This window comes from Palaemon carinicauda, chromosome 5 (genome assembly GCF_036898095.1).
Source record: "Palaemon carinicauda isolate YSFRI2023 chromosome 5, ASM3689809v2, whole genome shotgun sequence".
NCBI classification, from domain to species: Eukaryota; Metazoa; Arthropoda; class Malacostraca; order Decapoda; family Palaemonidae; genus Palaemon; species Palaemon carinicauda.
Genome location: NC_090729.1, coordinates 165,779,781 through 165,787,280, shown reverse-complemented (window position 1 = coordinate 165,787,280; position 7,500 = coordinate 165,779,781). Strand labels below are relative to the sequence as shown.

The 7,500-nt window shown below is 48.2% G+C and overlaps 1 long non-coding RNA gene across 1 annotated transcript in view; it reads left to right on the top strand.

Annotated features, from left to right (window-relative positions):
* Positions 1-7,500, top strand: part of LOC137641576 (uncharacterized) — a 66,213-nt gene that overhangs the window by 55,010 nt on the left and 3,703 nt on the right. Inside the window, exon 2 of the long non-coding RNA XR_011044547.1 lies at positions 1-1,433. This exon is cut by the window's left edge and continues 1,092 nt beyond it. This is a non-coding gene — a long non-coding RNA (uncharacterized lncRNA). The remainder of the gene's footprint in view (positions 1,434-7,500) is intronic.

Sequence of the window (7,500 nt, the reverse complement as noted above, 5' to 3'; positions counted from 1 at the left end):
GAAGGAGGGCTTTAGCGGACCCCATCGTAACTGGATTCATACGGGAGCATGGCTTTAGCGGACCCCATCGTAACTGGATTCATACGGGAGCATGGCTCCAGCAGACCCCACCATAACTGGATTCATACGGGAGCATGGCTAAAGTGGACCCCACCATAACTGGATTCATACGGGAGCATGGCTCCAGCAGACCCCACTATAACTGGATTTTATGGAAGTAAAGCTCCAGCAGACCCCATCATAACTAGATTCATATGGGAGCATAGCTCCAGTGGATAGCACCGTAACTGGATTTATAAGGGAGTATAGCTCCAGTGGACCCCATCGTAACTGGATTCATATGGGAGTGTGGCTCCTGTGGAACCCACTGTAAACCATAACTAGATTTATACAGGAGTATGCCACCAGTGGACCCTTCTGTAACTAGATTTATACAGGAGTATGCCACCAGTGAACCCCACTGTAACTGGATCCGTATGGGAGTATGGCTCCAGAGGACTCCACCATAACTGGATTCGTATGGGAGTATGGCTCCAGCAGACCCCACCTTAACTGGGTTCATACGGGAGTGTGGCTCCAGTGGACCCCACAGTAATTGGATCCATACGGGAGTGTGGCTCCAGTGGACCCCACAGTAACTGGATCCATACGGGAGTGTGGCTCCAGTGGACCCCATCATAGCCGAATCCATACGGGATTATGGATCTAGTGGACCCTAACGTAACTGGATCTATTCAGGAGTATGGCTCCAGTGGACCCCACCAGACCCCACCATAACTGGATCCATACAGGAGTATGGTTCCAGTGGACTCCATCATAACTGGATCCATACAGGATTATGGGTCCAGTAGACCTCAACGTAACTAGTTCCATACAGGAGTATAGCTCCAGTGGACCCCATCATAACTGGATCCATATGGGATTATGGCTCCAGTGCACCCCACCATAACTGGAGCCATACCGGCGTATGGTTCCAGTGGACCCAATGTAATTAGAGTATGGCTCCAGTGGACCCCACCATAACTGGATCCATATAGAGTATGGCTCCAGTGGACCCCACTGTAATTGGATCCTTACAGGAGTATAGCTCCAGTAGACCCCACCGTAATTGGATCTATTCAGGAGTATGGCTCCAGTGGACCGCACCATAACTGGATCCCTACAAGAGTATGGCTCTAGTGGACCCCGGCGTAATTGGAGCCATACAGGAGTATGGCTCCAGTAGACTACGGCGTAATTGGATCCATACAGGAGTATGGCTCCTGTCGACCCCACCGTAATTAGATCCATACAGGAGTATGGCTCCAGTGAACCCTGGCATAATTGGATCCATACAGGAGTATGGCTCCAGTGGACCCCAACGTAATTGGATCCATACAGGAGTGTGGCTGTCGTGGACCCTACCATAACTTGACCCGACCACAAGCAATGAGGCAAGTCAAACTTTATTTAAGTGCATTATTATTGCTGGTATATTTTCCATTACGCAAATTTTACATAAACTTTAATTTGTTTAAGAATATTTATTGGTAATATAAGCAAACTATATGGATACAGTAAAAAAAATTTCTTCAGATTTAATGGGCTTTCATTCAGAATTTCTCAGTCACTTTGAATAATAAAGGTCATTTTGTAGTGTAACTACAGTATTCAATAAAGACCTAAGTCTCTCTTCATACAGTAATTATGAATTTGTTAAAGTCCATAGAACTTAGTATTGTTAACGTTTAACATTCAAGTGTTAACCTGTGATTGAAATTCTTTAGCTCAAATGTAGTTCTCGATAAAAGAATCATAACGTACAGATTAAACTATTTTTTAATTCTATTTACTTCATCTTGCTCATTTAATATTCATAACTCGTATGGTATGATAAACAATGTGGAAAAAAGAAAAGCACATGAAACTGACATTTACATCAAAAGCTTTTTAATTTTTATGAATAGAACTTACCTGGCAGTTATATACAGTATATATAGGTTAGTCTCTGATGTCCTGCAGAATTTTTCAAAACTCGTGGCAACCGCCGTGTGGTGGTTGTGCGGTTAGGTGGTTAACAACCCTTAACAGGGTGGTACTTGGAATCATTCCCGTTTTCTGTTCCTCAGATCATCTCTGCCGGTTGGACTGACAACATCGTTGGTCCGCCATTGGAGTTTTTAGTTTCGCTTTCCCTGTGTCGCTGTACCGGACTTATTTTTGGTTAAATACATTGACTTGGGGTTTTGGGAATCGCTTTTGTGTTTATTCTGTTATTATTGATTTTTTTAATATGAGTGAGAAACTTCATTTTCGTTAGTGTGTAAATGAGGAATGCAAGGTAAGGTTACCGAAAGTTTCGGTAGACCCTCACACTGTTTGTTTGTGTTGCAGGGGTTTTGATTGTGCACTTGATAAAAGGTGCAAGGAATGTGAGGTTTTGAGCGAGAAAGAAGGGTTAGATATGAAGCGCTATGTGCGCAAGTTAGAGCTAGATAAAGCCAGGAGGGCTTCGAGATCTAAATCTGCTAGTGAGTATAGTTTAGATATTTCTATTGATCCATTAATTAATTCCTCTTTGGAAGTTGAACCTTCCCCTGAGGTAGTAACTCCTGCCCCTTCTACAGGATCGGTATCTGCGGATGACCCTCGGTACGCCAGGATGGCGGCTGAGTGGAAGGCTTATTAAAGACCAACTTTCAGCCTTTAAAGGTAAGAGTGAGAGTGGGATTAGTGCTAGTGAAAGTGCAGTGGAGGTGGCGACTGATCGAACCTGTCATTACCCTAGGTCTAGACCTCTACCAAGCTCCCAGGACCAATGGAGAAGGTACGTCGAAGGCCGTATGGGAGTGAGAGGTCAGCCGTCGCCTCAGACAGCCCTGTTGCATCTTCCCAGGCTGCTCTTGACCGCCATGGAAAAGGCATGCCGGAAGTGATGGTGTCCTCTCCATGCCCTCTCCCAGACGCAAATGGCAGTGTGAGGCTTTGAGACCGACCAAGAGGAGGTGGAACCGAACTGACCAGACTCGTTCTCGCTCTCCATGTTCAAGTAGCCCCGAACCTTGTCCTTCTGAGGATGACTTGGACTCCGTTCCAGTGAAAAGGCCAAAGCCTAGAGACGAAAGTCATGAGAGACCGTCGAGAGATCCTTCTCCTACAACCAGGGCCACTTGACAGCCATCGCCTTCGGAACCGTAGGATCCAGCAGCAGTTGCTAAGTCTTTTATGACTGTTATGCAAAAGCAGCTGTTTTCTTTGGTACAAGCCTTTAGCTGCCCTTCCCCCCAGTCGGACAGACGTAAGGACGACTCTTTACCTGTTAAGAAATCGGCCTCTGAGAGGGGGATGGAGTTCCTCTCCCAGGGAACCTTGGCGCGATTCATCAAAGGCGCGGTACCGCACTTCTTCCTCATCGACACCCCTCCAAAACGTTAGCGATTCTCCCCATCAGGATGATTCCGTCTCTCGCTCGCGGCACCAGGACGATTCCGTCTCTCGCTCGCGGTGCCAGGACGATTCCAGCCTGCTTTTCGTCACCAGGACGATTGGAGCTCTCGGCACAAGGACGCTTCCAGCTCTCGGCGCCAGGACGCATCCGCCTACGGCCTCAAGGATTCTTCTAGCGCTCGGTGCCAGGATGCTTCCAGCGCGCGGTGTCAGGACGATTCCAGCGCGCGGCGCCAGGACGCACGCGGTTCTCTGTGTCGGGACGCATACAGCCCCCTCCTACAGGAAGCATCCTACGATTTGCCTCTTTCGGATGCAGGTGAACCTTCAGCCCGAGACTGTAGTGGAGGTGGGACAACATCTTGAGGATGTCTGAGGATGAAGACAAGCCTGCGAACGCTGCTGGGGATTATAAGGTTCTCAATCGCTCCCTCCTTGAGCTTTATGGGGAGGAGTTTCAACCTGCTGCCCCTCGTTCTCCTCAATCGCAGTTTAGCAGGAAGAAGGCCAAAAAGCAGTCGGCTTTCATCGAAATGAAGCTCTCCATCTCTCCTAGGAAGGCTCTCGCTAAAGTTGATGAATGGATGAAGGAGCGTAGGCAAGCTGTTAAGACCTGCTCTTTTCCACCAGCTCGACTTGCTTCTAAGGCGGGCATGTGGTACGAGACTGGAGAACCTCTGGGCCTGGGAGTTCCTACCTCCTCCCAGGGGGGACTTCTCTGGTATTGTTGACTCTGCTAGAAGGCATGCCCTTAACTCGGCGAAGGTTATGTGGTCTATGTCTGAGCTTGATCACCTCGTCGAGGGGATTTTCCGAGCCTTTGAAGTCTTTAGTTTTTTGGACTGGTCTCTAGGTACTCTGGCCAGAAAAACCGAACGAATGGAGGAAACAGAAGACCTTACTAGTATCATGGCATGCATGGACAAAGCTCTTAGGGATGGGTCTAATGAGTTGGCTTCCCTTTTCGGCAGGAGTTTTGAAGAAGAGGGCCCTGTTATGTTCTTCTGCTTCCAGGTCAGTGACGGTTGCGCAGAAGTCTGAGCTCATTTACGCCCCTCTCTCAGAACATCTCTTTCCTGAGTCCCTTATCAGGGACATTACCCTTTCGCTTGCGCAAAAGGCCACTCAAGACCACCTGTCGCGCTCTGCTAGAAAGCCTTTGTCAGTCATTCCTTCGTCTCTGAAGAGAGAGGAGAGGAAATTCCAACAGCCCTTTCGAGGTAGAGCTCCTTCGAGATCAGACTTCAGAGGAAGAAGGCAGGAGACGGGCGGAAGGATGAATAGAGGCTCGTTTCGATCCCGCTCCAAGAAATAAAGTTCAAGTCCTCCAGACAGCGGTAGGAGCAAGACAATCACTTTTTTGGCAGGCTTGGAAGAAAAGAGGGGTGAACACCTGGTCCCTCTTGGTCATCAAGGAGGGATACAAGATCCCAATTTGAAGAAGCCTCCTCTTTCAAATGCTCCTCTAGCCTTAGTGGCTCAGTACTCGGATGCCGTGAAACAAAGGGCCCTACTGGACCTGGTGGACCAGATGCTGGAGAAGGGAGCGATAGAAACAGTTCTGGAACTATCCTCCCCAGGTTTCTACAATTTGCCTGTTTCTGGTACCCAAGAACTCGGGTGGATGGAGACCCGTTCTGGATGTCAGCTCTCTGAACGTCTTTGTGGAAAAGACAAAATTTACCATGGAGACGACTCAGTCGGTGCTTGGAGCAGTACGTCCAGGGGACTGGATGGTGTCTCTGGATTTACAGGACGCTTATTTTCACGTCCCCATCCATCCGACTTCAAGGAAGTACCTGAGATTCATGATCCAGGGCAAGTGCTTCCAGTTCAAGGCCCTTTGCTTCGGCCTCAGCACTGCTCCTCAAGTCTTCACCAGAGTAATAGCGAACGTGGCAGGATGGCTTCATCAAGAGGGGATAAGAGTATCTCTCTATCTGGACGACTGGTTGATAAGATTGCGGTCGAAAGAGAAATGTCTGGAGGACCTACACAAGACTTTCATGATGGCTCAAGAACTGGGTCTCGTCATCCACAGGGAGAAATCTCAAATCAAGCTGAGTCAGACTATAATTTATTTGGGGATAGTTCTGGACTCGGTTCGTTTCGGGCTTCTCCCTCCCAAGAGAGGCAGACCAGGTGCCTCAAGAAGGTTCGAGAATTCTTGAAGAGACAGAAGTGCTCAGCAAGGGATTGGATGAGTTTGCTGGGAACCCTCTCCTTGCTCGAACAGTTTGTCTCTTTGGGAAGACTGCACCTCAGACCTCTCCAACACTTCCTATCAAAGGTGGGGAACAGGAGGATTCAGGAAGACTCCTTTTTCTTCCCCATTCCAGCAGAAGTCAAGGATCATCTGATTTGGTGGCTGGATCCAGCTTCATTAGGAGAAGGAATCTCCCTGTACAGGAAGAACCCAGACCTAGTGTTGTTCTCCGAATAGACGCTTCGGAGTCGGGATGGGGAGCAACACTGGGAAGCAAGGAGGTCTCAGGCTTTTGGGAAAAGAATCAGACCGGATGGCACATCAACGGGAAAGAGTTGATGGCCATTCTGTTAGGACTGAAGGCCTTCAAAGACTCAGTGTCAGGGAGGATAGTGGAGGTCAACTCGGACAACACCACGGCTCTAGCTTACATCAGAAAGCAAGGGGGAACTCACTTTCTGTCTCTGTTCGAAACAGCAAAGGAGCTCCTTCTTTTTGTCAAAGGAAAAAAAAATAACTGCTAAAAATATTCATGAAGGGACAGAAGAATGTAAGAGCAGACCTGCTCAGCAGGAAAGGGCAAGTTCTTCCCACAGAATGGACCCTCAACCAACAGGTCTGTCAGAGTCTGTGGAAGTTATGGGGGAGACCTTTAATAGACCTCTTAACCTCCAACCATAACAAGAGGATCCCCAACTACTGCTCCCTAGTCCTGGACGAGGAGGCAATAGCAGTAGACGCCTTCTTGATGGATTGGACGGGGATGGACACATATGCGTTCCCCCCGTCCAAGATCATCAATCTGGTCGTCAGGGAATTCGCTCTCCTCGAATCAGGAAGAATGATCCTAGTAGCTCCATTCTGGCCAACAAGAGAATGGTTCACGGAAGTGGTGTTGGTGGACTTTCCAAGAAGCCTTCCTCCAAGTCCAAAGCTTCTCAAACAGCCCCACTTCGAGAGGTATCATCAAAACCCCCTCGCTCTAAGACTGACTGCCTTCAGACTATCGAGAAGCTTGTCAGAGCGAGAGGTTTATCTGTGCCAGCTGCAAGAGCTATCGCCAGAGCGAGGAGGGTCTCTTCGCAAAGAGTCTACCAATCTAAGTGGGAAACCTTTAGAGCTTGGTGTAGGCAGCACAAAGTTTCCTCAACCACTACCTCTGAGCCAAATGTGGATTTTTTGCTCTCCCTTAGACAGGATGCTAAACTGGTTGTATCCACGATTAAAGGGTATAGGAGTATGCTCTCAACTATCTGTAGGCACAGAGGCTTAGATTTGTCTCAGAATAGACTTGCAAGATCTCGTTACGTCTTTTGAGACAACTAAGCAGGCTCGGTTAAGGCCCCCAGCTTGGAATCAGGATTTGGTTCAGAAGTTCCTATGCACCAAGAAGTTCGAACCCATCTCACAAGCGTCTCTTAGAGATGCTACGAAGAAAACCCTCTTCCTGATGGCTCTGGCCACAGCTAAAAGGATCAGCGAGGTTCACGCTATTGAGAAACAAGTGGGCTTCAACCAGAATGGAGCAGTATGTGCGTTGAGGATTGACTTCCTCGCCAAGAATGAGAATCCATCAAAACCCTGGTCGAGGACTTTTGAGGTTCCTAACCTGACTAATCTAGTGGGTCAAAAGCAGGAGAGGCTCTTCTGTCCAGTTAGAGCTCTCAGAGCGTATTTATCTCACACTAAGAATGTTAGAGGTGTATCTAATTCCTTATGGTGCTCAGTGGAAGATCCGCAAAAGCCCTTCAAAGAATGCATTGTCATTCTTCCTGAGGGAAGCTATAAGAGAAGCTCACCTCTTGTGTGAGGAGGAGCACTTCGGCCTTTTGAAAGTAAGGGCTCAAAAAGTGAGAGCTATTGCTACT